We start from the raw sequence: 25,857 nt of genomic DNA on the forward strand, positions 1-25,857 counted from the left end.
TCTTGAGCACCAGCGCCTTCCTGGTGGCAGCCCTCGGGCTGTGGGGGGCTGGGATGGGGGGAGGGGGGAGGGGTTGAGTTGGTGGGCATGGGGTCCTGTGGGATCTTCTGTCTGTCTCCTTGGTGACCCCAGCCCACAGCCTGGAACCTGCTCACCAGGATCCTGGGAGCCGTGGGGTGGGGAGACTGTATATCTGGACTCATCTGTCACTGCTGCCCAAGGTCACACCTGAGACCATGTCTGGGCAGCTGCCCACCCCAGCCTGAGGCAACTATATGAGGACCACGCTCTGACCAAGATCCCAGGTGGAGCCCAGGGGCTGGAGAGAATGTCCCTAACAGAGGACATGGAAGCCCCCATCAAGTTGGCCTGGTTCTGTCTCTGGAATCCTCCCGGGGGCCTGAGTCCTGCCTGCTGGAGAATTTCCCCGTGCCCCGGGGCTCACGGTCAGGAGGGGAGGGACAGGGCTGCAGGAGCCAAGCCCTCTTTTGGTCCCAGGGAGAGGCAGGGATTTGGGGGTACCCACCCCAGGGATACAAGGGGCTGCCTTCTCACGAGTCCCTGGTGACGAGGGACATGCTGGCAGCTTGCTGGTGGAGCAACATGGGCCAGGTTGGGGAGGGCCAGGGCTGGGGCTCAGGCTTGGCAGCATCTGGAATCATCTGGCACCTGGAGCCTCAGCAAAGCCTTGGGGTCCCTGCTCCTCTCAATCCCCAGAGCCGTGTCCGTGGGAGGTGGGTTCAGAAGGGCCAGGGTGAGAGAACACGGCCCTGAGCCTGGTCATTGGAGCGGGGTCACGGGTACCTGGTTGTCCTTGGGGCCCAGAGAAAGCTGAGGTCAGGGCTGCAGAGAGCCGAGGAGTAAAGCTGCCAGAGCCAGAAGCTTGCTGTGTGGTCCTTCCAGGCACCCCTTCCAGGGGAGGGGGAGGCATCTATGGCAGCCGTAGCATGGCCTTGGGGAGACCAGTAGGGGTGCAGGGTGGGCCTGGGGACCCCCAAGGACTGTGGCCCCACTGTGGGGTGGAAGGTACCTGGAGAGGCTCAGGCGCTTGTGTCCCCACCTGCACGCGTGTGTCCCATCCCGAGCCTTTATCACAAAGCCCTGAGGGGCAGGGGGAGAGGCAGCTGGGGAGCTGGGGGCAGCCCTGAGCTTGGAAACAGCTGTTGCCTCAGTCTGCACGTGGGTGTGCACCCCCAGGGGAGCCGTGTGGGCCACATGGGCCTGTGCCTGAGAGATATGTGTACCCCAGCAGGTGGGTCTCTATATCCTAGGGCCTCAGGCAGATGCCCTGCTCTCTGGGAGCCCTGGGAAATGGAGGGAACCCCGGAACTCCACTGCCCTTTCTAGGCGGCCTCCTTGAGGTCCAGGCTCTGGTCTCTGTATCCACCCCCGAGGGGACATGTAGGGACCCTGGGTGTGAGCCTGACCCCACACTGTCATGGACTCCTCTGTGCCTGGTGTGTGGAGCTCCCCTCTGAGCTGGGCAGAAGGCGCTGGCCTGAGGGCAGGACCCCATGACCCATCCCTGACTCAGGGATGTCCCAGGGCTGGGGCTTCTCCCTTACAGAATCTCGGCAACTTTGCTGTGGATTGAGGACAATCGCCTGGTTCCTGGGGACAGGTGAGGACTCAGTACCAGAAATAACACCGGGGTGCACACGGCAGCAGGCCACATGTTATTATTGTGGATCCCTGGGACTGGGGCCCTCTTCCCTGCCCGCCCTTCTCCACCTGCCCAGGTAGCTGGAGTCGGTCATAAACTGGAAGGCACTGGGCAAAGACTCTACCACACCAGTGCTGGCCACAGCCCCCTCCCAAGTACTTGAAGCTCGGCACCTGGGCTAAGGTCCTGAGGACCCCATGGCATTGGTGGGCCTGCAAATCCAAGCTGCCCCTGATAGAAGGGGCTGACAGTCCCTCTGGTCCCTTGAGGAGGTCGGGAGGGCAGGCAGGCCCCCAGCGGTCCTCATGGACTGGCGGGCTGCTCTGCGTGTCCGGGCTTCTGGGCCGGTGTCTGGCTGAGGGGCTGCAGGGCCTGCACCGTCTCCTCCAGCCTGCTGCATGGGGCAGTCAACCCCGGCCACTCCCGCTGGTCCTCCTTGTTGTGCCAGATGCCGTAGCCAAAATACACTGCGAGTCCTGCAAGGAGGACACAAGCTGAAGAGCAGGTCCCAGCCCTGCTTCCCTGCTTGCCCTCCTCCTGCAGCCCACCCGGGTCCCAGCCTGGTCCCCACTCACCGATCAGCATCCAGATGGAGAAGCGCAGCCAGGCCAGGGAGCTCAGGTGCAGCATGAGGAAGATGTTGAGGAGGATACTCAGGGCTGGAGTCAGGGGCACCATGGGGATCTGTGGGAACAAGGGCAGGGCTGGGCTGGGCTGTGGGAAGGTCTGCTGGCCCAGGGCCTGATTTCTTGGGAGTCCTCAGAGCCTTTCTCCACCTCTGGAGATTCTGGAGACAAGGGCCCACTCGCCATGCAGAAAGAGGGGGATGGGGGACTGGCCTCCCCCGCCCTGTGAGCCCTGGTGCACCCTGCCACGGCAGAGGAGGAAGGGGCGAGGGGAGCTGGCTGGGCTGAGAGTGAAGGGGATTGGCTGGAGGAAGTACCTGGAAGGTGTCCTGCCGGCGCTGTTGCTGGTGGGCCCCCATGACGAGGAGACTGAGCAGAAACATGACGGAGCTGAGCAGGAGCAGCAGGGTGTAGCCCCAGAGCGGGAGGTGCAGGGCCGAGTCCCCGAAGACCAGCACGCAGTCCAGAGTGATGGCCGAGGCCACCAGGACACCAAGTGCCCAAGCCACAGTGGCTCCAGGCCAGCACCCCCCCAGGAAGCCGAGGTAGGGCCTCAGGGCTGGTCGCAGCTGCCTGGGCTCAGGGGCTGAGGCCTGCTCTGTGCCCACAGGGCTGACTCAGCCAGGGGAACTGGATGGAGGGGCCTTTTGGAAGTGTAGCACAATGATGCTGGTGACCACGAAGATGTAGTCCAGCAGTGTGTGGATGAAGTGGAACTGGAACCTGGATGTCCAGCAGCAGTGATAGGAAAGCCATGAGGACCCAGAGCACCAGGATGCCCACCACAGGCACCTGCGTCCAGGGGTGTACGTGGGCAAACACCTGGAAGAAGAGCCCATTGGTGGCCTTGGCATAGACCATGCGTGGCAGGAAAAGGATCATGTTGAGCAGGACAGTGGTCATGGCTATGGGAGACTGGTCAGCATAGTGGACAGGCCCACCAGAGGCCAGGGCAGGGGTGGCCCCTTGGGAACAGGGGCATGAGTTTGGGCACTCAGAGTGAGCCTGAGTGTATGTGGGGTGCTGGATTATTTCCCCCTACTACCCAGGAATGGGACACCTCAGTTTAGGTGACAGACCCACTGGTGAATCTGATGAGGGCTGAGTCCCTCTGCCAGGAAAGGCCCTGGAAGCACGTGCCCAGGGCTGACATTCCGTGTACAATTGGGAGGGGCGGTGAGTAGGTCCCTCCCAACAAGCCTAGGGGGAGAGTCTAATCATTAGCCCCTTCCTGGGCCCATGATGCAACTGGGAACACAGTCCCAGATGGAGATGTGCTCCCTGGGGGGCTTAGGGCAGGGCCTCACCACCCTCTCCCCTCCCATCTTGCCCAGAAGGGCCCCTTACCGCAGATGGAGCCAGCCGCCACGATGAAGCCCGCCCAGCTATAGCCCCACCAGTAGAAGGCATCAGCGAGTGCCCAGTCATGGTGCAGGCTGTGCCAGGGCACCATGAGGGTGAGCACACTGGAGACGAGGATGTATATACCAGCCACCAGGCCAAGTGAGATGGCAATGGCCATAGGTGCGTCTCACTTTGGGTTCTGGGCCTCCTCGCTGGAGGCAGCAATGGCATGAAAGCCCATGAAGGTGTAGAAGCAGGTGGCGGCACCGGTCATGATGCCAGAGAAGCCGAAGGGTGCAAAGCCACCCTCCTCAGCGCTCCAGTTGTGTGGACGGGCCAGGACACACCCCAGGATGATGATGAAGAGGATGACGACCAGGCTGATGGCAGGTAAGGTGCGGCTGAGCCTGGAAGAGATGCAGCCTCCGCAGGAGACGAATGTGGAGACCAAACGTAGGATGGCAGCAGCCAAGAAGTCTGGGTACTGGGCCAGGAAGGGCACCTTCCAGATGCCCACATGGGCCTCGGTGAAGCTGTGGATACGGTGGCTGAAGATGGCATCCAGGTAGCTGCTCCAGACCCGGACCACAGCGGCACCACCAGTGAGGTACTCTAGGAGCACATTCCAGCTGATGAGGAAGGCCCACGGCTCGCCCATAGACATGTAGGTGAATAGGTAGGTGGAGCCTGTGTGGGGCACATGTGACCCGAACTCCGTGTAGCATAGGGCTGCCAGCAGGGAGGCCACGGCAGCCACACTGAAGGACACGACCACTGCAGGCCCGGCCGTCTCCTTGGCCACGGTGCCCATGAGCATGTAGAGGCCCAAGCCCACCGTGCCACCCACACCAGTGTGGTCAGGTGGTGCTGCAGCGATGTCTCCCTGGTGGACTCCTACAGTGTCTTCAGTTGGTTCAGCTTCTGGCAGAAGTGCGCCAGGCTGGTGGTGCTGGGCAGCCCCTGGGCCATGGTGGGCAGCTGAAAGGAGCACCAAGCCAGCCGCCAGTACCTATGAGGGCCAGAGGGCTGTTAAGGGCTGCCCCGCCAGGTCCTGGGCAGCTTTCAGTCCTTTCTCTGACCCTGCCCTGGGGACCCAAGCCTGGAGCCATGGGCTAGCTAGAGGGCTGGATGAGGCAGGGTCAGGGCCTGCCAGCAGGGTGGACAGGAGATCACAGGGAAGCATGTAGATTCCTTCAGCCTGCCTCCCGGGCAAAGGAGGGTGTGTTTGGGAGGGGCCCTGAGGGTGTGGAGGGGGCGGCCCCAGGGAGCCTGGCTGGGAACTGCTTGGTTATATGGGATCTGAGAGCAGGGTGGAAACCCAAGGCTTCCCAAGAACTGGGCCCGGCCTCCAGGACCCAGAATAGGAGCAACTCTGTGGCACTGGCTATGCCCAGGCAGCCACCTGTCCTCAAGGCAGAGGGGTTCATCCCCTCATCCCCTGCCCCACCAGGCTCATATATCAGTGCACCCCTGCTGGAGTGGGCCCTGCAGCCAAAGCCAAGGCCCTGTACCCCACCAGGCTGCCACTTTGCTGGCTGCCACTGGAGCCAGTTCCCCTGCCACCTTGTCCCCAGGTGCCTGAGCCTTTGCCTCTTCTCCAGCCTGAGTCCATCCCTGCAAGACTTGCTGCAACTCATCTGCTGTCCCCATCACTGTCCTTCAGTGTGCAGGGCCAGCCCCCTGCCCTGGGCGCCAGATCCAGCACTGGCCCCGCTTCACGGTCCCACAGGCACTCAGCCCACCCTACCCACACCTCACGGAGTCAAGACCAGAGCTCCCCAGGTTCTAGGGAGGCCCTATTAATGTGCACGGTTCACAGATGAGGAAGCCCAGTGACTAGCCCAGGTCACTGGGGTGGCCTCAGGAGGCTGGTGGAGGTTAAGGTCCAGGTCTGGGAGTGGCTCTCTGGAGCCCACCCACTTTCCACTGCTGTAGACACCCTCCTTGACCCCTCATCCCAACACACATACTCCTCCAGCTGGGCACCATCCAGGCCCCTCCACACTGGGAGGTGTGGGGGCTGTGGGAGTCAGGGGAGACTGGTAAGAGGAGGGTATGAATCTGGCTGAGAGGCCCTGGGCAGTCCCTGACCTCCTGGGACAATGGGATGGCAGGAAGCCACTCTCACCATTGAAAAGGGATTACCTGGCTCTGGGGAGCATTCTGTGAGTTGGCAGAACTCATGCTGGCTGTTCTGAGCTTCTAGCTACAGACAGTGTCCTGAAAGAAGGCAAGCAGACTCCTGGGGACAACCTCCAGCCCTCCAGCTGGGGCACCTAGGGCCCCTCAGACACCAATGGCAGCCCCTCCTAGCCCAGGAGCACCTGTCAAGCCTGGAGGACATCTATTTGGATAAACTTTGCTGTGGGTTCATATGCACATGAGGTAAAAGCTGTTGCTAAGGGATATGTTGGAAGCTAAAAGGCTGCAGTATTGTTGGACACAGGTGGAACAGGTAAGAGCCATTAGGGCACTTGGTGCCTCAAGAAGACTCCTGTGGGGCCGGCCTGGTGGCATAGTGGTTAAATTCGAAGTGCTCCACTTTAGCAATCCAGGTTGCTGTTCGCGGGTTCAGATCCCAGGCGTGGACCTACAACACTCATCAAGCTATGCTGTGACGGTGGTCCATATACAATAGAGAAATACTGGCACAGATGTTAGCTCAGAGCCAATCTTCCCCACCAAAAAAAAAAAGAGAAGACGACTCCCATGATAGGATAAGTTGGTCATGGAATGGGGTAGATGACAACATGTCCCCCACCAACCTCAAGAAAATTTCCATGCAGTGAGGTACTCTGTAAAACACAATCCCCAACCCTGTGGCACATTCCTCCTAGGAGATGTTTTAGAGGTTAGTTTGGCTCCAGGAAACCCAAGGTGTAGCTAAAGCTGTTATTGTGCATATAGGGGGAAACCAGAACAAAAAACGGATGAGGTTTTCCTTTCCATCTTCTTCTACATCCTGAGAACTTGACTTTGTGACCAGTGAGAAGATTCTCCTTGGTCTCCACCATGTGGAAGGTGCATTTCTCACAGCGCATCTTGGTGGCCAAATAGACTGGGGTCCTGAGCAGTCTCTGTCCAGCTGTGCCAAGCTCTCAGGGAGTTTGTCATAAACGGTCAAGTCCATAAACCTTTGTCACCTCAACCTTCCTTGGTTGTTAGTGCTGGAAAAATCCCATTCCAGTAGTGCCTGCCCAGTGTCACAGATCAGTGAGTCTGTGACTAGAAGCATCCCTCGTTCTCATGGGAGACCAGAGACACCGTTTTCACTACACCATCCTTATCGCCTGTGTAATGAAACTCTTTCCTTTCTCTGTTTTGGGGAGTGAACATTTTGGATCATGGGGGCTACATGATCAGTGCCCTCCCCAGGGACGCCTCCTGCATCCATGGTAAAGATTTACTTTAAGCCTAGAAAGTCACCTCCAGGTCTTTCCTTAAAAAGGCACATTGGATGGAGTCATTTTAGAATAAATATACAAATGGAGATCCTACTCGTCAATGGCCAGACGATGGATCTTTTGAATTGGAAAAACTATATTTGAAAACTATTTTACAGAGCTCTCATCACAAGCAGCTGCCTTATTGGTGTTTATGGGAAGATCAAATTGAAAAGAAATATAAATGGATTCTCTAGCCTTAGAGAATCCCTTAAAATGAAAGACCAGAAGTTAGACTTAGAACAAAGATTAAATGCAAATTTAATGAAAATTCCCCTTCTCCTCCTTCCTATACTCCCCTATATCCCCACCTCCCTGTCCCTGACTCCCCAGAAGATCTGTTGGATCTCTGGGACCCTGGTTTCAACTCCCACTCTCAAGACTTAGCTCCTCAGCCAGTTCCCTCAGATCCTAAAACCCCACCTTCTCCAAACAGCACTCAGCTGCCCATTTTCCCTTCCCTCTCTTTAGCAGACTTACAGGGGCACTCAGGCCTGCCCTCCAAGCCAGGGGCATACAGGTCACTTGTGTAAATGCTGAAAGCCAGGAAGTGATTCGGTAGAAGCAGCCAGGAGAGGCAGGAAGGCTGGCTTTGCTGTCCCTCCTAAGTCCTCCTACTTTCCAGGGCTCTGTCATCAGGCTCTGCCAGCTTCAGGCATTCCTCCAGTGTCCACTGTGGATGTGTCCTGGACCTCCACTGCAGAGAATTCATGTCCCCTGGACAGCAGCCGATCTGTTAAATTATAAAACTCTCCTGCCTCCATTGTCAGAAGATACTACTACATTTAGGGAGGAGTTAGAAAGATTAGTGGCTATTCATAACCCCACCCACAGAGATCTTGACTGGCTGCTAAGGGGATTCTTCCAGCCCAGGATTACACTATAGTTATCATGCAGAGTGCCCCCTGGAGGAAACCTCTTACATAGGGGAAATAGATGGCCAGACCCTCTCCCAGGCCTTCCTGCAAATGACCAGGAAGTGGTGCTGCTAGAGGCTGATATTTAGGGTTTAATAGGAGCAATTTTAGAGGTGTTTCCTCCTAAAGTTAATTGGTCAAAAATTGAATTATGCCCTCAGAATGAGGGGGAACATCCAAAAGCCTTTGTTGAACATTTCATACAAACTTATCAAAGGCACACTGCATTAAACCCGGAAGCCCCAGAGCACAGGAATCTCCTAATTTCTGCTTTAGTAGGAAATTTTTTTCCTGATATAAAAAACAAATTCAAAATAGTGTGGTTGGTTGGTCAGGGCAGCCATTAAGTGTAATAATGGAGACTGCTACACAGCTCTTTGAAAATAGTCAGCAGGAAAGCAAAAGAAAAAAAAATTAAGAGCAACTCCTCCCTCTTTACAACTTGAATCTTTAGAGAAGCAAAAACGTAACTCTGAGAGTAAGTTAAAGCCCACTCAGAGGCCTTGCCATTCACCTCCAGACACTTGCAGGTCTTACAAGAAACCAGGACATTGGAAAAGAGATTGTCCTGCTCTTAAGAGAAGGGAAAGTTGAAAAGATACGCCCCCCTTACTCCCAGCACCCCCAGAAGGCTTATTTTTCTCCTTTCGAGGGGCATTTTCCCCTAAATGATGGGGTCAGCTGATCCTCAGTTGCACCCCTGAACCAACCACTAAACTTAAAGTAGAGGATCAGGAACTGGATTTCTTAATTGACACTGGTGCGACTTTCTCTACTAACCCTTCAGAGGATTTATCTCTACCTGTCACCTCTGATTCTATTCAAGCTGTTGGAGTCTCTGGGCAACCGATTTCATGGCCGATATCTCTGCCCACTCCAATATCTTTAGGCCCCTTGACACTCTTCCTTCCTTTCTAGTCTCCCACTGTTCACCAGCAAACCTTTTTGGCAGAGGTTTGTTATGTACATTTAAGGCAACCAGAAATTGTAATGAGAAAGGCATTTTGATTTCCCTGCCCTCAGACCAAACCCCAAGTCTCCTACTTTCCTTGCTAGAAACTCATCCTGATTTAAATTTTTCTGAAGAGGCTGATTCTTTAAAGGATGTCCCCATTAGTCTCTGGCTACACATGCAAGTGAGGTTGTTACTGAGTGCAGAACCCGTGCACATTACTTGGAAAAAGAATGAACCGTGTCCATCAGTAGCCCCATACCCACTCTCCAGAGATGCAGAGGGAGGAATTGAATCTATAACAGACTCTCTTTCACAACAGGGTGCACTAGTTTTGACTTCCTCACCCTGTAATTCTCCAATCTTGCCAGTGAAAAAAGAAGGCAAGTGAGACTCAGAGGGGAACAAAATCTATCAATTTGTACAAGACCTCAGAGACAAAGTGTTTTCTGTTTCCTTGGCATCCCTGGTCCCTCATCCAGCCTTCGTCCTGACCTCAGTTCCTGCAGGTGCAGCCTGGGTGACAGGAGCTGACCCTTCCTCAGCTTTCTTTTCAATCCCTTCGCACCCTGACTCACAAGTTCTTTTTGCATTTACATTTAAAGGGAGGCAATTTACATGGACTCGCCTACCTCAGGGATATTGTGAGTCCTCCTCCATGTTTTCCCAAATCCTTACAGCCGACTTGGATTCTGTAGACTTTACTCAGGCTCCGCTCCTGTTCAATATGAGGATGACCTGCTACTCTGTGATCAAACTAAACAGGGAGCCCTTACAGACTCCCTTGTTCTCCTGAAGGCACGAGCTGCTCGAGGCCATAAACCCTCCAGATCTACACTTCAGTGGGTGCAAATGACTGGTGCCTACTGAGGACATGAGCTGTCTCAAGGCATTCAAAAGCTGACCCAAACACCTTGAGTCCATTGTGTCCATCTTTCTCCCCAAAATGAAAAAAACAGCTGTGTAAATTTCTAGGGGCAGCTGGTTACTGCCCCAGTGGCTTCCTAATTCTGCAGCCCTTGCTAAACCTCTGTATCCCCTTTTCCCAGATATCACCCCAAAGCCTATTTCCTGGCCTTCAGAGCCATTAAACTTCTTTGAAGCCTTAAAATTAGCTTTGTTCACACTCCCAGCTCTCAGCTCACCTAATTTCGACAAACCTTTTCATCTATACTGCCACGGAAATAATGGAATTGCTGCAGGCATTCTAGGACAGTCTTTTGCCACTCAGATATGTCCTATAGCATATTTCCCATGCCAACTAGACCTTGTGGCATCAGGTATGTCCCCATGCTTCTGTGCAGCGGCCACAGCTGCCACCCTGACTGACAAAGCCAGTACTCTAACATTAGGCTCTCCCATTCATCTCTATGTGCCCCATGCTCTGTCTGTTATTTTGCAAGTTCACAGGGCACCACACCTCTCTACAGGGTGACAGACCACCTATGAGCAGGCTCTTTGAACTAACCCTCCCATCATCTTACATCCTTGTAACACTTTGCATCAGCCTCCTTATGACCCCTCTCTGCTGACAAAGAGGCCCACTCCATCCCACTGTTTGCCCTGCAGCTACAGAAATGGTCTCAAAGCCACAAGAGGGTCTCTCAGACATCCCTTTAGACACTCCAGACGGACTTCTGTATCGTGATGGCTCCTGTAAGTGGAATTTCTGGGGAAACGTAATAACTGGTTATGCCGCAGTTTACCCCCCTGAAATGCTTGAAGCTTGTTCTTTGCCCACTGTGAAATCAGCCCAAGCTGCTCTTACTAGAGCCTGCACATGAGCAAGGGGAAACTGCCACTCTCTACACTGACTCCAGATATGCTTTTGGAGTCTGCCATGCTGTTGGCACAATCTGGAAATTCCCTGGATTCTTTTTTTTTTTTTTGTGAGGAAGATCAGCCCTGAGCTAACATCCATGCCAATCCTCCTCTTTTTGCTGAGGAAGACTGGCCCTGGGCTAGCTGGTCTTCCTCCACTTTATATGGGACACCGCCACAGCACGGCCTGACAAGCGGTGCATCGGTGCACGCCCGGGATCCAAACCCCGGGCCGCCAGCAGCGGAGCGCACGCACTTAACTGCTACGCCACAGGGCCAGCCCCAATTCCCTGGATTCTTAACTTCTGCAGGAACCTCTATTGCTAACAGATACTTAATTGCTGCTCTATTACGAACTACTCATCTCCCTTCTCAAATTGCCATTGTTCACTGCTCAAGCCACGCTCAGGAGACTGATGTCGTATCTTCAGGAAACGACAGGCTGACAGAGCTGCTACATATGCAGCTCACCATGGACCCCCTTGTCCTTTCTCCACCCAATTTTTAAACCTGCTTTTATCCCTGACTGATATTATTAACTCTCAGGCTAATGCCCCACAATCTCAAAAAGACAATTGGACACAAAAGGTCCCCAAACAATGATCAGATGGATTCGACACTGGGCCAAAGGACTTCCTGTAGCTCCTTTTCTTTTGACTTTTTGGCTTGTACTTGTCTCCCACCAAATGGGACAGATGTGCAGACAGGGGATAGTTAAGGAAATAAAAGACAATTGGTTTGCCTTGGCATCCACAAAATTTCTGACCCAATTACTTCCCAGTGCACGACTTGCAAATCTTACCAAGTTTCTGGGAGAAATCAGTGTACCCCAGGAAGCCCTCCCAGGCCCACACTGCCCTTTGCGGCACTCCAAATGCACTTTATAGCCAAAAGCCCCCGGCTTTAGGCTATTCTCACTGCTTGGTTATCATCTGCATGGTGAGTGGATGGACCGAATGCTATCTGACTAGACGTGCAGATGCCACAACAGTGGTAAAGAAATTAATGAATGAGGTTATTCCTTGTTTTGGCATTCCTTTATGGATTGCATCAGACCAAGGAGCTCATTTTACAGCAGAGATAAACCACTTGCTTGCAGAAACTCTGGGTACTCATTGAAATTTCATTCCCTGTATCACCCTCAGTCATCAGGGCAAGTGGAACATAAAAATCTAGACATCAAAAGGACTTTGGGAAAGGTCTGTCAAGAAACTGGACCAAATGGCAAGAAGCTCTGCCCTTGGCCCTTATAAAGATCTAGAATACTCCAAATAGGAGACATGGATTGACTACTTTTGAAACAGTTTTTGATACCTGATGTCTACTAACATCTCTAAACCTTCCATTCCTGGATTAGGTGAATATTATTAGAACTTAAGTGAATGATTTGATGCTATGACTAGCTATAGACAAAAATTAACTAGTCTACTTGAAGCATATGGTCAACAGGTAAGAGGGGTGTGGCCCCCATGTTCTGACAAAGCTTGCTGTCCCTTTGGACCAGGAGATCGTGTGTACATCCAGGTCTTTAGAAGAAAAAACAGATTTTCATCTCCCTGGGAAGGACCTTATGAAGTCCTACTGACCACCTACACTGCCATCAAAATAAAGAAAAAATCTTCCTGGATCCATGCAAGCATGCCAAAGTAGATCCAGAACATTACTCCCAAGACACCAGGGAGATAATCCCCACAGATGACCTTAAACTAAGGATTTCTGGGGCCTATTCCCAGGCCCCAGAAATAGCTGGCCTCACAAAGTAGACAGCTTTTCCCAAGATCATGGATCAAGAAACCTCACTTTCGCCTATTTTCCTCCCTTGCTTTTAAAACTCTCTCTCTCTACACACACACACACACACACACACACACACACTCACACTCACAAACAACCCTTTTCCTATTAACAAACATATGTTTTCCTTTTAATCATGTATTAGGAAACTCACTGGGGAGTGCTGGTCTCTATCTGTCTTACCTCCCCTCTCTAAGTTTCCACTATGGGCTCTCTTCCAATGTGTGTCTTGCTCTTACTAACCCTCTTTCTCAACAGATTGAGCACAGAACAGACACCCCCTATGCCAGTTTACCAAACCCTGGCCATGATAGCTAATCAGTCTGACTGTTGGTTATGTCAACAGCTAGAGAGCACAAAAGAACTTGAACTAGTCTCTGCTCCTGCTGATGTGAACACCTGGTGGACTAAGTACGGAAGATGGATGAACAACAGGGTATGGTATCCACAACAAGGAAAATATCACTCTGCCTCTTCTCCTGGTGAGTCACTTGGGCCCCAGACAGCCTCTATAGAAGCTCAAGGACTGTCCCTTGCCCAGATAAAGACAATAGCTGAAAATTTTTCCTTTTTATTGAAGGTAAACACTGGACTTTTCCTGGGTGGCATTCCAGGACAATATTGCTATCAAACTCTATGGTTTGATCCCACAGGTGGCAGCTTCTAACCTCTCAAGGAAATTGTAAGTGACTCTAACACTCTTCCCTTTGACACAAACATTTGCCAAATCATCAAATGTTCTGGATGGCTTACAAGTCACACTTGTACAACTTGGGCAACATGCAGCTGCCCGCATGTTTAAGCTGCCCCAAACCACAAACTATATATGGGTGGATCAAAACTCTGAACTCACTTGGTCAGGTGACAGGACCAGGCTTTATAGCTGCCAAGTCAGAGTGCAGGCCTCCTGTACCAGCTATTCTGCAATCTATTCTGCTCTCCCAGGTTGACAGGAGCACGTGGAAAATGGAGATGCTTAGGCACTAACAGTACCAGTGGCAAAGATCATGGAATACTCCAGACCCTGGCAAGTACACGGTCAGCTCTAACCTTGTCTGTAAACCACACTGGTCTTTTTATTTTATGTGGCTACAAAGTATAGGAAGAGTCCCCACCTAATTGGTCAGAGTCCAGAATGACGTGGACTTGGGTACCTGGCCCTGCTGTCACCAGATACTCCACCCTAAATTCCAGCCACATTGCAAACTTGGGTCCCTTTGTTCATAAGGTTGTGCCACATAAACATGCCAGTTGAGAAATCGTAGAGAATCTGCTTGTGTATGACAACTTGAAGTTCTTTTCAGCATTGAGTGTCTTATTCCCCAGCCTTGGAAATTATCAGTTGGAAAAGGGGATCTTAAACCTCTCCGTGGTAATGGAACAAAGAGTTCAACACCACCATGCAAACTGTTAAAATACTCCAGTCAGAGATTATCAGCCTGGCCTCTGTGGTCCTCCACAATCGACCTGCTCTGTGCGCACTGACTGCCCAGCAAGGAGGAGCTTGTGCAATCATCAGTGAAAAAGGTTGCTTTTGTGTGAACCAAACAGGACAAGTAGTGTCTAATTCGCATCAGTTAAAGGAGAAGATTCACGTTTTCCATCAGATAAACCAAGCTCACCCATTTTATTGAGCTGACTTATTCCCAGGATTGGGGAACTAGTTTAATGGGGTGTGAGGAGATGTGCTCCAACCCTTCTTTTTTGCTTGTTCATCCTCATTCTAATCTATGTTATTTCCTCCCTTTGCAGATTTCTTACCATTTGCCTACTAACTCATTTTCTCTCTCCACTCTCACCAGATCAGCTTTTAATATGTGAAACTTCAAGGAAGTTTCAGGGGAGGGAACTGATGGGGTTTAGGGCAGGCTGCCCCAAGATGTGCCACTCTGGTATGTGGATTATTTTGAGCTGAAGACAATCAAGGCTGAGAAGACTCTGAAATAACATTTGACCTTCTCCCAAATTGCCTAAAAGAATTTAAGGTAGAAGGACCTGTCTGTGGAAGGAGCTCTTACCATAGATAATTCTAGGTGTGGTAGGCAGGAAGGCATCTAGCAAGGGCCATTTTATCAAAATATCTCTTTTGGGTCCCATTGTCTATAGATGGGACAATGCAAACATTTGTTTACCAAGTATGAACTCTTTTCTTCTTCCTGTAAATTGCCTTCTCCCCCTTTGAAGTCTCAGACCTCTATCTCCCTCTCCTTAGTCCAGAAGGATATATATACCTCATTTTGCCTGACTGTCCTTGGAATTCTTCATGCTTATGTGAATTCCCCATATACATGGATTAAACTGTGTTTGATTTTCTCCTGCTAACCTGCCTTATGTCATTTCTGATTCTTTGACCAGCCATAAGAACCAGAAAGGGAAAAGGGGGTTATTCTCCCTCTTCCCCTACTCCTTCAATTTGTAAAAAATGCAATTTCTGCAAAGTGCAACAAAATGAGGTATGCCTGTAATAGGTGTCATGACTTTGTCAAATTAACAATTTTTAAGTAGAGCCCTGGGGGTATTGGATGGTGAGCCTGAGTTCAACAAGAGACCACAAAGGAATTGAAATAGAGAAGTTTGTTACTCACAGGTCCTGGAGAAGGTCCACAGCACACCTTGAGGGGCCACACAGGGAGGTTAAGGCAGAGTGCAGGCAGAGAGCAGGGCAGGACCTGGGGCATATGCCTTCATTGGGATCCACAGGCAGATGACTTTGAGGTTCCCAGGCTAAGTCTGGATTGGTCAATTGAAAACAAAAAAAGCAAGGTTTTGGTAAGCTTCACAGGGGTCTTATCTAAGGGGCACAGAGGGCAAGGCCCTGGGAGGCGGGGAGAATGCTTCTCACGAGGGCCTTGTGTGAGTCATATCAGGAACTTACATTGACCTGTGGCTCTGTGGGTGGTTATCCAGGGCATGCACTCTGGAAGGGCTAGTGTCACTTCAAGACCCCTGCAGACGTCTTGGCCAAACAAAATGGATGCCGAGGCAGCAATGCTGTGGAGTAGTTTAGCTAAACTCCAGCAAACTCTAAGAAGAGAACATAGGAGGAAATCTTCATGACTGTGGAGTAGGCAATGGTTTCTGTCTGTCTTTCTTTTAGTTTTAACTTTTATTGAGGTAACGTTGGTTTATAACATTGTACAGCTTTTGTTATGAAGCCCTAAAGTACCAGTGACCCAAAGTGGGTCCCTTTGCCTGGAGCCACTCATGCCAATAGAAGGAGACTGGGTTTGAAATAGCAGAGCAGAAACTTTATTCATTGATCAATGAAGGGAGGAGGCAGAGCTCCTGCTCTACAGCACCTTCTCCCTGAAGGGAAGGTGAGCAGGATTCTTATGGGATGTGAAGGGTGAGGGGTCTCTGCATCATCGCTCGGGCGGGGGCATTGGGGGCATGTGCAGATCTTCCCTTCTTGCACAAAGCACCTTTTGCACACATTTCCTTTTGTGCATGGAACCCCATCATCATCTTGGACCTTTCTGGTTTGGACCGGTTCTGTGGTTTGGCCATCTGGCAATATTCTCCCTTGGTTCCTATAATCAAGAACAACTTAAAAACAAAGCATTAGACATGCAAAATGTTTTAGAGAATTCTCTGGGTGACAGTTTTAGATGTACAACATTATAACTTGACACTTCTGTACACTACAGTGTGGTTACAACCAAAAGTGTAGTTTCCATCCATCACCATATAATTGACCCCCTCTACCCATTTCACCCTCTTCCCATTGTTTTCCATAAATATGACACCAAAAGTTCAAGCAACCTAAGAAAAATATAGATCAATTGGACTTCATCAAAATTAAAAACTTGTGTGCTTTAAAGGATACCATCAAGAATTTGAAAAGAGAATAATCCACAGAGTGAGAGAAAATATTTGCAAATCATATATCTGATAAGGGAATTGTATCCAGAATACATTAAAAACTCTTACAACTCAACAATAAAAAAATAATTAGCCCAATTTAAAAATAGGCAAAGGATCTGAGTAGACATTTCTCCAAATGTAACTGTGGGCTCTACAGGAGCAGTTCAACTGACCCCATTCCTTATCAATGGAGTAATTAAGAATTGTCTTTCAGAAAATTTACAAAGTCACATAGCCAGAGCATGCACGGAAGAAGAAATCTTGACCTGAAAAGACCACAGAACCAAATAGTCTCCTCCCCATGGAACCAAAGAACCAGGACATGACCAGAACTTAAAAAGTCGGGCTTTGATCAGAAGTGAGGGGTCCCTCATTCAGGAAGATCCGGTGTTAAAATTCCTTCCCCACCTCATCATAAATGTTTAGAGCCGTATCATAAAAGTTTAGAACCCTGTCATAAATGATTAGAACCTCATCATAGATGCAGGAAGCCCACTAATCAAAACCTGTCCCAGGAGCATTTCCACGTGCCAGCCTGTTCTCCCTAACCTCTTAAATTTTGCCCCAAATCCTGAATCAGGGAGATAGATCTGAGGGCACATGCCCCCTGTCTCCCTGCAGATCGATCTCACAGTATAAAGGTGATTTCTTTCCCAAAGACTGATGCTGTATTTAATTGGCTTGTTTAGCACATCAGGCAAGAAAACCCCAATTTTGTGCAGCAACACAAAGAAGATATACAAATGTCCAATAAGCACATAGAAAGATTCTTGACATCAATAGTCATTAGGGAAATGCTAATCAAAACCACAGTGCAGTGCACACCCTAAGATGGCTAGGGTAAAATTCAGATAAGAACAAGTGTTGAAGATGATGTGGAGTAATTGGAACCCTCATACACTGCTGGTGGGAATGTAAGATGGTGCAGCTGTTTTAGAAAATCATTGTGCAGTTCCTTAAAATGCCAAACATAATGGGGCCGGCCCGTGGCTTAGCGGTTAAGTGCACACGCTCCACTACTGGCGGCCCGGGTTTGGATCCCGGGTGCGCACCAACACACCGCTTGTCCAGCCATGCTGAGGCCACGTCCCACATACAGCAATTAGAAGGATGTGCAACTATGACATACAACTATCTACTGGGGCTTTGGGGAAAAAAAAGGAGAAGGATTGGCAATAGATGTTAGCTCAGAGCCGGTCTTCCTCAGCAAAAAAGAGGATTAGCACGGATGTTAGCTCAGGGCTGATCTTCCTCACCAAAAAAAAAAAAAAAAAAAAGCCAAACATAAAGTTACTGTATGATCCAGCCATTCTGTCCCTAGGTATATACCCAAGACATGAAAACACGTCTCCACCCAAAAACTTGTATGTGGATTTTCATAGCGGCATTACTCAGCCCCAAAGTGGAAGCAATCCAAATGTCCAATAACTAATGATGGAGAAATAAAATGTGAAATATCCATACGATGAAATAGTATTTGTCCATAAAATGAATAAAGTGGTGATACAACATGGATGAATCTTGAGACCATTATGCTAAGTGAAAGAAGCCAGGTACAAAAAAACACATATTCTATGATTTCATTGACATGAAATGTCCAGAATAGGCAAATTTATAGAGATAGAGAGTAGATTAGTGGTTGTGTTACTGAGCCATAAGGGACCTGTGACCCACAAGTGGGTCCTTTTGCCCAGAGCTTCTCATACTAATAGAATGAGACCAGGTTCGGTACAGCAGAGTAGAAACAACTCAATCAATGAAGGGAGGAGGCAGAGATCGTGCTCTAAACCACCTTCTCCCTGAAGGGAAGGGGAGCAAGGTTCTTATGGGATGTGAAGGGGGGTTACCTCATCATCACTCGGGGGGGGCATTTGGGGCACGTGCAAATCTTCCTTTCTTGGTCACTGCTCCTTTTGCACACGTTTCCTTTTGCATATGGCACCCCATCACCATCTTGGACCTCTCTGGTTTGGATCAGTCCTGTGGATTGGCCATCTGGCAGTGTTCTGCCTTGGTTTCTATAAGCAAGCACAACTTAAAACAAAGCATTAGATGTGGAAAATGTTTTAGGGACTTCTCTGGGTGACAGTTGCCAGAGGATGGGGGGAGAGGGGAATGGGAAGTGACTGCTAATGGGTACAGAGTTTCTTTTGGGGTGATTAAAATATTCTGAAGTTAGATAGTGGTGATGGTTGCACAATTCTGTGGATATACTAGAACCCACTGAAGTGTACATTTTCAGTTGGTGCGTATTATGGTAAGTGAATAAAGTTGTTATCAAAATTAAAGATAAAGCACCAAACTGTTTCTGAGAAAGAACTCCAGGGGCAGGAAGGGCTGAGTGCCCGACAGAGATGAAGCCTGGTAAACAGAGGAACAGAGTAAGAAGTCGAGAGATCAGTGTTTCCCCCAAGCTGGCCCCTTGTGCATTACCTGACTGAGGTTGTGAAATGTGAAACAAAACAGAGTCATTTATGTCTAAGGGCTTTAAAATGGAGCTGGGAAGCCATGAGGGAAATGGGTCTCATGCACGTCCTCATCAGGCAGAACATAAACTTCTGAACTGAGTAATGTTGCAAGAAACTGCAGCTCCTCACAGTGATGGACTTGTGCCTCCCTCTAGCTAGCCTTAGCTATCAATTGTTTTTAGCCAAGATTAGCTTTCTGCTGCCAACCCCAATTAACATTCTTTGTAATGCAATCCTTCTTTCTTTGCCTTTAAAAGCCGCTTTCACTCCCTAGCAGGACACTATTTGTGTTTCTACCTGAATCTGTGCTCCCTGAATTGCAATTCTCTGATCCCCAATAAATGCCTCTCTGTCTCTCATTTTGGCTCTGTACTTTTAGGTTAACATATATGGTGTCAGAAAGAGGGACCTGAAGTGATCTCAGTTTCATGGACCAGCCTCCCCTGGAACCAAGTATGGTACCTATGACGCCAAACTTCTTAATCTCAAGTTCTTATGCCTGATGTGCAATAAGTTAACCACTGAGACATTGGTGCTTGGAGATCGAGAAAGATTTATTCAAATTGGCCAAAACAAGAAGGCGGGAGGACAGGTTCTCTCAAATCTACCTTTTTTTTTTTTTTTTAACAGTTTTATTTATTTATTTATTTTTGTGTGTGAGGAAGATCAGCCCTGAGCTAACATCCATGCTAATCCTCCTCTTTTTGCTGAGGAAGACCAGCTCTGAGCTAACATCTATTGCCAATCCTCCTCCTTTTTTTCCCCCCAAAGCCCCAGTAGATAGTTGTATGTCATAGTTGCACATCCTTCTAGTTGCTGTATGTGGGATGCGGCCTCAGCATGGCTGGAGAAGCGGTGCGTTGGTGCGCGCCGGGGATCCGAACCTGGGCCGCCAGCAGTGGAGTGTGCGCACTTAACAGCTAGGCCACGGGGCCGGCCCTCAAATCTACCTTAATAAAAGAAGAAAACAGTGGATTTTATAGCGCTAAGAGGCTTAGGAGGAGGAGTTTTGGAGAAACAAAGTGGAATTCCATGTTCCTTTCAGTCCAGGTAAACCCTTGGGCAATCAGACTTCTGGGCGTCAACTGCAGCTGGGGGCTAGTTATCTGGTGATCTTAACTTCCTTGAAGGCATTCTTTTCTTCTGCAAAACAAGCTCATACAACTATCTACTGGGGCTTTGGGGAGACAAAGGGGAAAAAAAAGGAGGAGGATTGGCAATAGATGTTAGCCCAGGGCTGGTCTTCCTCACAAAAAAAAAAAAAAAAAAACAAGCTCATAAATCCTTGTGACCTTTAAACCACCCCTCAGATTAAACAAGAAAACAGCAAATTCACAAGATTAACTTCTTTTCATTTGTGTCTGTGTTGGGAAAAACGTCGAAGTGTAACCATGTTCTTATTGAATATTGACAGTAACCCTCAGGTGCCCAGCTTCACTTACAGGAGCCCCCTGAGGTTCACCATTTCCATGGATCACTGACTCTTCTGATTGTGCGTCTTTTCAGGTTCTGACCTCCCTCCATTTGGTTGAGGTCAGTGCCTTTTTTTGGGATTGAGGATGACCACCTAGGAGATGATTGTTTCAGTCTGCTGTGGTGGCCATTGCCACAGGAGGGGATTCCCTCAGCAGGGTTTTTTCTTTGGTCAGTGAGTACTCTCACTAAATTGAGGAATTTCTCTATTGTCACTCCTGTCTGTGCACTTTTCTTTCACATAGGATCTTCATTTTCTAAAGTTTCTGGAGAAGTTTCTCCCTCAGGAACTCCAGCTGGTTGTGAGGAGGGTTAGCATGGATGTTAGCTCAGGGCTGATCTTCCTCACACACACACAAAAGAACTATGGTCCTTTGTCTTGTAAATTTTTATCTCAATGGACCCAAATTACTAAGAATAATTTAAAATCACAATGGCCAGTAGAGGGAACATTCTAATTAGATAAGATTATTTAAAAAGGTGCACTTAAAAGTAAAACCTTCAAAATTCTAACATAGCTTAATTGAAAGTTTTGTTGCAAATAGCTAATGAAAAATTAAAGCTATAAGAGAGACCTTAAGGAAAAGACCATACAACCATAAACAGAAGTCCACCAAGTTAGTGGCTTTACTGACAGCCTCATATCCATTCTCATAGGAGGGCCCCTGGATGGGCCCCTTCAGAGTTGATGAGACTCTGAGGGTTTTCCTGGTAAGCTGCTACGTTATTCCCTTAAACAGCACAGGGGAAACTAACAAAAAGTGGCCAGACTAAAAGCTCATATTCAGAGCCTGATAAGATTTTTTTAATAGGCTTTCTTCCCTAAATTAAAATAAAACTATGAACCCAGAGAGAAAGAAGCAAATTAGGGATAATGTAATTGAAAGGATAAATCAACCTATGTTGTCATTTAAGTTACAACACAATTTCTGAGGCATTGAAAGCAACCGTCCTTATCTCACAAATGTTTGCAAACCTGAAAATGCAGCTCTACAGGCAGTTCAGATTCCACCCCTTCCCTTTCACCAATCCTAAAACCTCCCCGATCCGACTCAAAGCCTTGGAACCTCTCCAGGAACTGTTATTTAGACCACCCCCAATTCCTAAGACTGAAGGAAAATTTTAAATCAAAGTTAACCTGAAACTCCTAGGAAAAAACTTGCATTTTTTTCTCTCTATCCTTTGAAGTGGTAAATTTTTCCATATCTTTAGAATGTACACACCCCAGGAGATAACAGCCCACAGTCACCTGAGACTAAGCCTGGTAGCTCAATCAGTAAAGCCTGAGGTTAAAGGAAAAAAAAAAAATGTTTCCTTTTAAATACAGGCTGCTAGAGAGGCTCTCACCCCAAATCTAATTCATCACCTCCTTATCTACAGCGAAGATAAATCTTAAAGTCTTCTCCACCAATATTAACAACAACAACAAAAGCTTTTAAGCAGGTAACCTTAACTTGTTCCATCTGCTAGAGACACAATTATTTATAAACTAGTGAGTTTTGTATTGTACCTGATTCATGGCTGAAGTTTTTCAAATAAAAGCTGTAAGATGTCTGTCTGTGTTGATCTGTATATATGTACGTACATTATATATGTGTGATACTTTTCTACCTCCAGATGGTATTAACAAAATTAATCTCTAAAAAGTGTTCTATTTAATGAACTTACAGTAAGTACTTATATTGGTGTATATGAGGAAGCCATTTGGTGTAAAACTAATTCAGCCTGAACTTGTTTTTTTCCAAAAGGGCCTGACATGGTCTGTCGAGCATGCATTGTATATCTGCTTTAAGTACTTACTATGTCTCAAAGACAAGAACAATGCCCTTAAAGATAAGGATGTAGCTTCCCCAGCACTGGCATTTCCTTAAGGATAAGCATCTCCCCCTAAACTAAGAATTGATTACTGGCCTGCTGCACACTCCCCGTGACCACCCAACTTGAGATGATAGACCTGCTACCTGCTGTGTTCATCAATTGCTGTGTGAAATGCTGTGCCAGCAAAGCAATCTCATGGCTACTGTAAAAAGGACATTCAAATCATGTGTGATACATGCTCTCTGATGGTATATAACCCCTCTGTCAACCCCCACTTCTTCGGAGTGCTCCATTCCTTTGTGAAAGGACTCTCCTGGGCTATACGGTTCTCAGATCTGGCTCATAATAAACTCACCCCAATTTTGACTTATAGGCTGGTTATGGATTATATGCATCAACACTAAATATAATAGAAACTAACCCAAATGTTTTTCAAGTTAGCATGATATAAAATAATATTTGGTCAATAAAAGCTTACTTGAGTTTGTTGGTTTAATGATAATAAGCACGTCTTCAGAATTATCAGCACTGGAGATAATGGAAACATTCAACTTTTATTCTACCTGGGATATTGACCAAATAAGTTCATGTTATCACTGTCATAAAATTTGTCAGCAAGAAAAAATTAAAATGATAGCTAACTGCTTTAATGTCTCATGAAATTTTCATGAATAATCTAAGAATGAATGTTAAGAATAAATGAATTATAAAGATGTTAGTGAAATAAGGAATTTTAAGTGCAACAATTATGTTTTATGGTATGTGTACTTTAAAATAGCTTCCCCAAATCTTTTGGTAACTTGAAACCCTAGGGTTTTGCTAAATGAAAGTAAATTATGGAAAATTCATTGAATATCTGGATAAGATAAAACAGATCTCTAGACAAGATAAAACAGGAAAATGTTAATTACTGAACAGAGGTTTATCTACTCTTGGCTTCTTCTTACAGAAAAACTAAAAGATGTTTGGGTCTATGAATAAACACATCTTGTGCCACATTAGAAAAATTATGCTATGAGAAAACGTATGAAAATGTATGTACAAGAAGGTATAAGGAACAGAGATATTTTTGTTACGAAAGTAAACTTGTCCTAAAGTAAAACTGGTTATGGGAAAGAAGAAAGGACAAATTCTGAATGTAAAAAAGAAAGTTTGTGGAAGAGGAACCCTGAGAAAAGAGTTCTGTACATGTGGAGGTGGCTAAGATTGGAATTAATTTAATTAAGTAAATGAGTTTTAATATCAAAAACAAGCTGGTGCAAAATTAGAATTTGGTTTTCTCTCTGCTTTTCTTATAAGGACAAGGTTTCTTGGTCTTTTAATCTACTCTTGATAAAGAGATTATGAAAAGTTTTTCTTTACCTTTGAGTAATCTGCCTAAAAAGGCAGGGCTTTTATGGTTTATCAAAATAATTTCCTATGATTTATGTTAAAAGCTGAGTCTTTCCTATAACAAAGAGCTAAGGGTTTGCAGCTAAGTAAAACCTGGGTCCTTTGACCACCTGCAGCTGGACTTCATTCAACTGCCACTTCCTACGGCTCATCAATATGTTCTCATTATTGTATGTGTTTTATGGATGGGTTAAAGCCTTTCCCTTGTCACAGAGCTGATGCCCTCACAATGGCAAAAGAAACTGTCAGAACATGTGCTTCCCTCTTGGGATGTACCTTCCACAATCTCCAGTGCCCAAGGCATCCACTTCACTGGGCAAATCATATGAACCTTAATGAAAACTTTGCGAACTTCTTGGGATTATAAGGGTGATGCGGATCACCCTCAATCATCCGGCTAAGTCAAGAAAACTAATGGAAAAACTGGATTCAAGCAGAACAAGTATTAATTACCTGGGACTACATGAACTGAGGAGGATGTTCTAATGTTTTGTTTTTCCAAATTCAAACCTTTTCTCTTAGGCGATCAATAATTTGGTAAGACATACCTTTTTGAACAAAGATGAAACATTGACTTTTTCTCTCTACCTGATCCCTCCAGAATTCAGCAGCTCTCAGTGAGTATTCTTATTTTCACTCATATAAATAATCAGGCCAAGTTTTTAATATAAACAAATTAGTTTTACCGTGACTGTCTTCAGCAAAAAAAAAAAAAAAAAAAAAATGAGGGTAATTGTAGAGAGAAAAATTATGTTTTCACCTTTGTAGATATTAGATTCTAATCCTGTTAATTGTCTTCAAGGTCTGTTATATACTGTGGACTGGACTCCTCTCACCTAGGTATTGCCTTCGGTCTTGCTGTCTGTTCGCAAGGCCGTCTTTGGAAAACAAGAACTGACTCCACAACAGATAGTCACCGCAGATCAGTGTCTGTTGGTACACAGCCTTCTGCTGATCCCGTGTTGTCTTATGCGAGTCTGACCAGCTACTGTGAGTCTCTACTGTCTTATGCTCAAGCCCATCATCAACAGGTTAAAGACACTTTCCCTGATTCCAATTTGAAGGATCCTGTTGGTCACAGTCTAGAGCCTGGTGACCGGGTGTTCGGGAAGCGTGATCAGAGGAAGACAGCCCTCAAGCCCCATTGGAAAGGACTTTACCAAGTGTTCCTGATCACTGACACTGCTACAGAGCTAGAAGGCCTAGCACATTCTGTGTCCCTTTGGGGTACACCTTTGTGAGTGATTACTATGGGGAACCATGGGCTTATGAATATCTAGACAGCTGGCATATGGCAGGACAATGTCTTTTAGGATTCCATTTCAAATTCTTGTTAAAGAAAAAACCCAACCACAGCCTCATAGGTCTAGGCAAGATGTGGTGCCCTGTTTTACATCCCACGTACTCTCCATTGATTACCATTGCCAAAGGCTTTGTCCCTTGGGTTGATGTTGTCCATAATGACCAGTTGATACAAAATTTATCCCTAACCATAACTAACGTGGCAGATTCTACCACTCGAGACTTAGCGCAACAACAACAATCCCTGTTTCCCTAGCAAGGGTTATATTAGATAATCAAATAGCACTCAATTATCTCCCTGCAGAACAGGGTGGCATCTGTGCTGCAGCCAACACCCCCTGCTGTACCACATCAACTCTTCTTGTGAAGTTGACTTAGAACTCGGAAAAATTATAAAAATAGCACAGGATGTTTCCAGTCCAATGTCTATTAATGACACCCTCTGGTTCCCTATCGATGTTTTCAGCTAGCTTCCTTCAGGTATAGGTGCTTGGATGAGATCAGGCCTTCAGATACTGTTTATCATTACTGTTAGAATTTTGCTGTGTGTACTTGTATTTAAGCGTCTTATGCTACTACTCGCTCAGATCTGCTGTTATACGAATGATTATTCTGATTTGTGTGATCTTTGTGACCTTCAAGCTACTAAAGATTTGCATTTCTTGATGTTGTGTGTGTCTGTCTCTACCTCTAGAATAATGATTGCTCAACGACTTGAGATGATCGACCAATCTTGAAACTCCAAACAAAGGACTTGATACTTTTCCAGCTAGAGACTGTGCCTAAGACTCATTTCCTGAAACCACCTCCTTATTGATCAGATGCGGCCAGAGCCTCTGACTGTGTTACTCCTACTGATGACTGAGCACCTCACTTGCCCCCACATGAGGGATATGACTTCCCAGGACTGAGCCTTCCTGGCAACAAGGGAAATAATCAATATATCAAACAGTTGATCCATGATACTTTGTTCCGAAAGA

The 25,857-nt window shown here is 47.4% G+C and overlaps 2 pseudogenes across 1 annotated transcript; one reads left to right on the plus strand and one right to left on the minus strand.

Annotated features, from left to right (window-relative positions):
* LOC101387609 (cationic amino acid transporter 4-like) overlaps positions 1 to 25,857 on the plus strand; it is a 351,414-nt pseudogene that overhangs the window by 115,509 nt on the left and 210,048 nt on the right.
* LOC101387352 (cationic amino acid transporter 4-like) lies at positions 1,682 to 15,217 on the minus strand (annotated as a pseudogene). The gene is made up of 5 exons (XR_015549904.1): positions 15,146 to 15,217; positions 3,637 to 4,642; positions 2,607 to 3,194; positions 2,239 to 2,347; positions 1,682 to 2,139 (listed from the first exon to the last, which is right to left on the minus strand). The product of XR_015549904.1 is annotated as a cationic amino acid transporter 4-like (transcript).

Source organism: Ceratotherium simum, chromosome 35 (genome assembly GCF_057802395.1).
Source record: "Ceratotherium simum simum isolate JZ-2026a chromosome 35, ASM5780239v1, whole genome shotgun sequence".
Taxonomy (NCBI): Eukaryota; Metazoa; Chordata; class Mammalia; order Perissodactyla; family Rhinocerotidae; genus Ceratotherium; species Ceratotherium simum.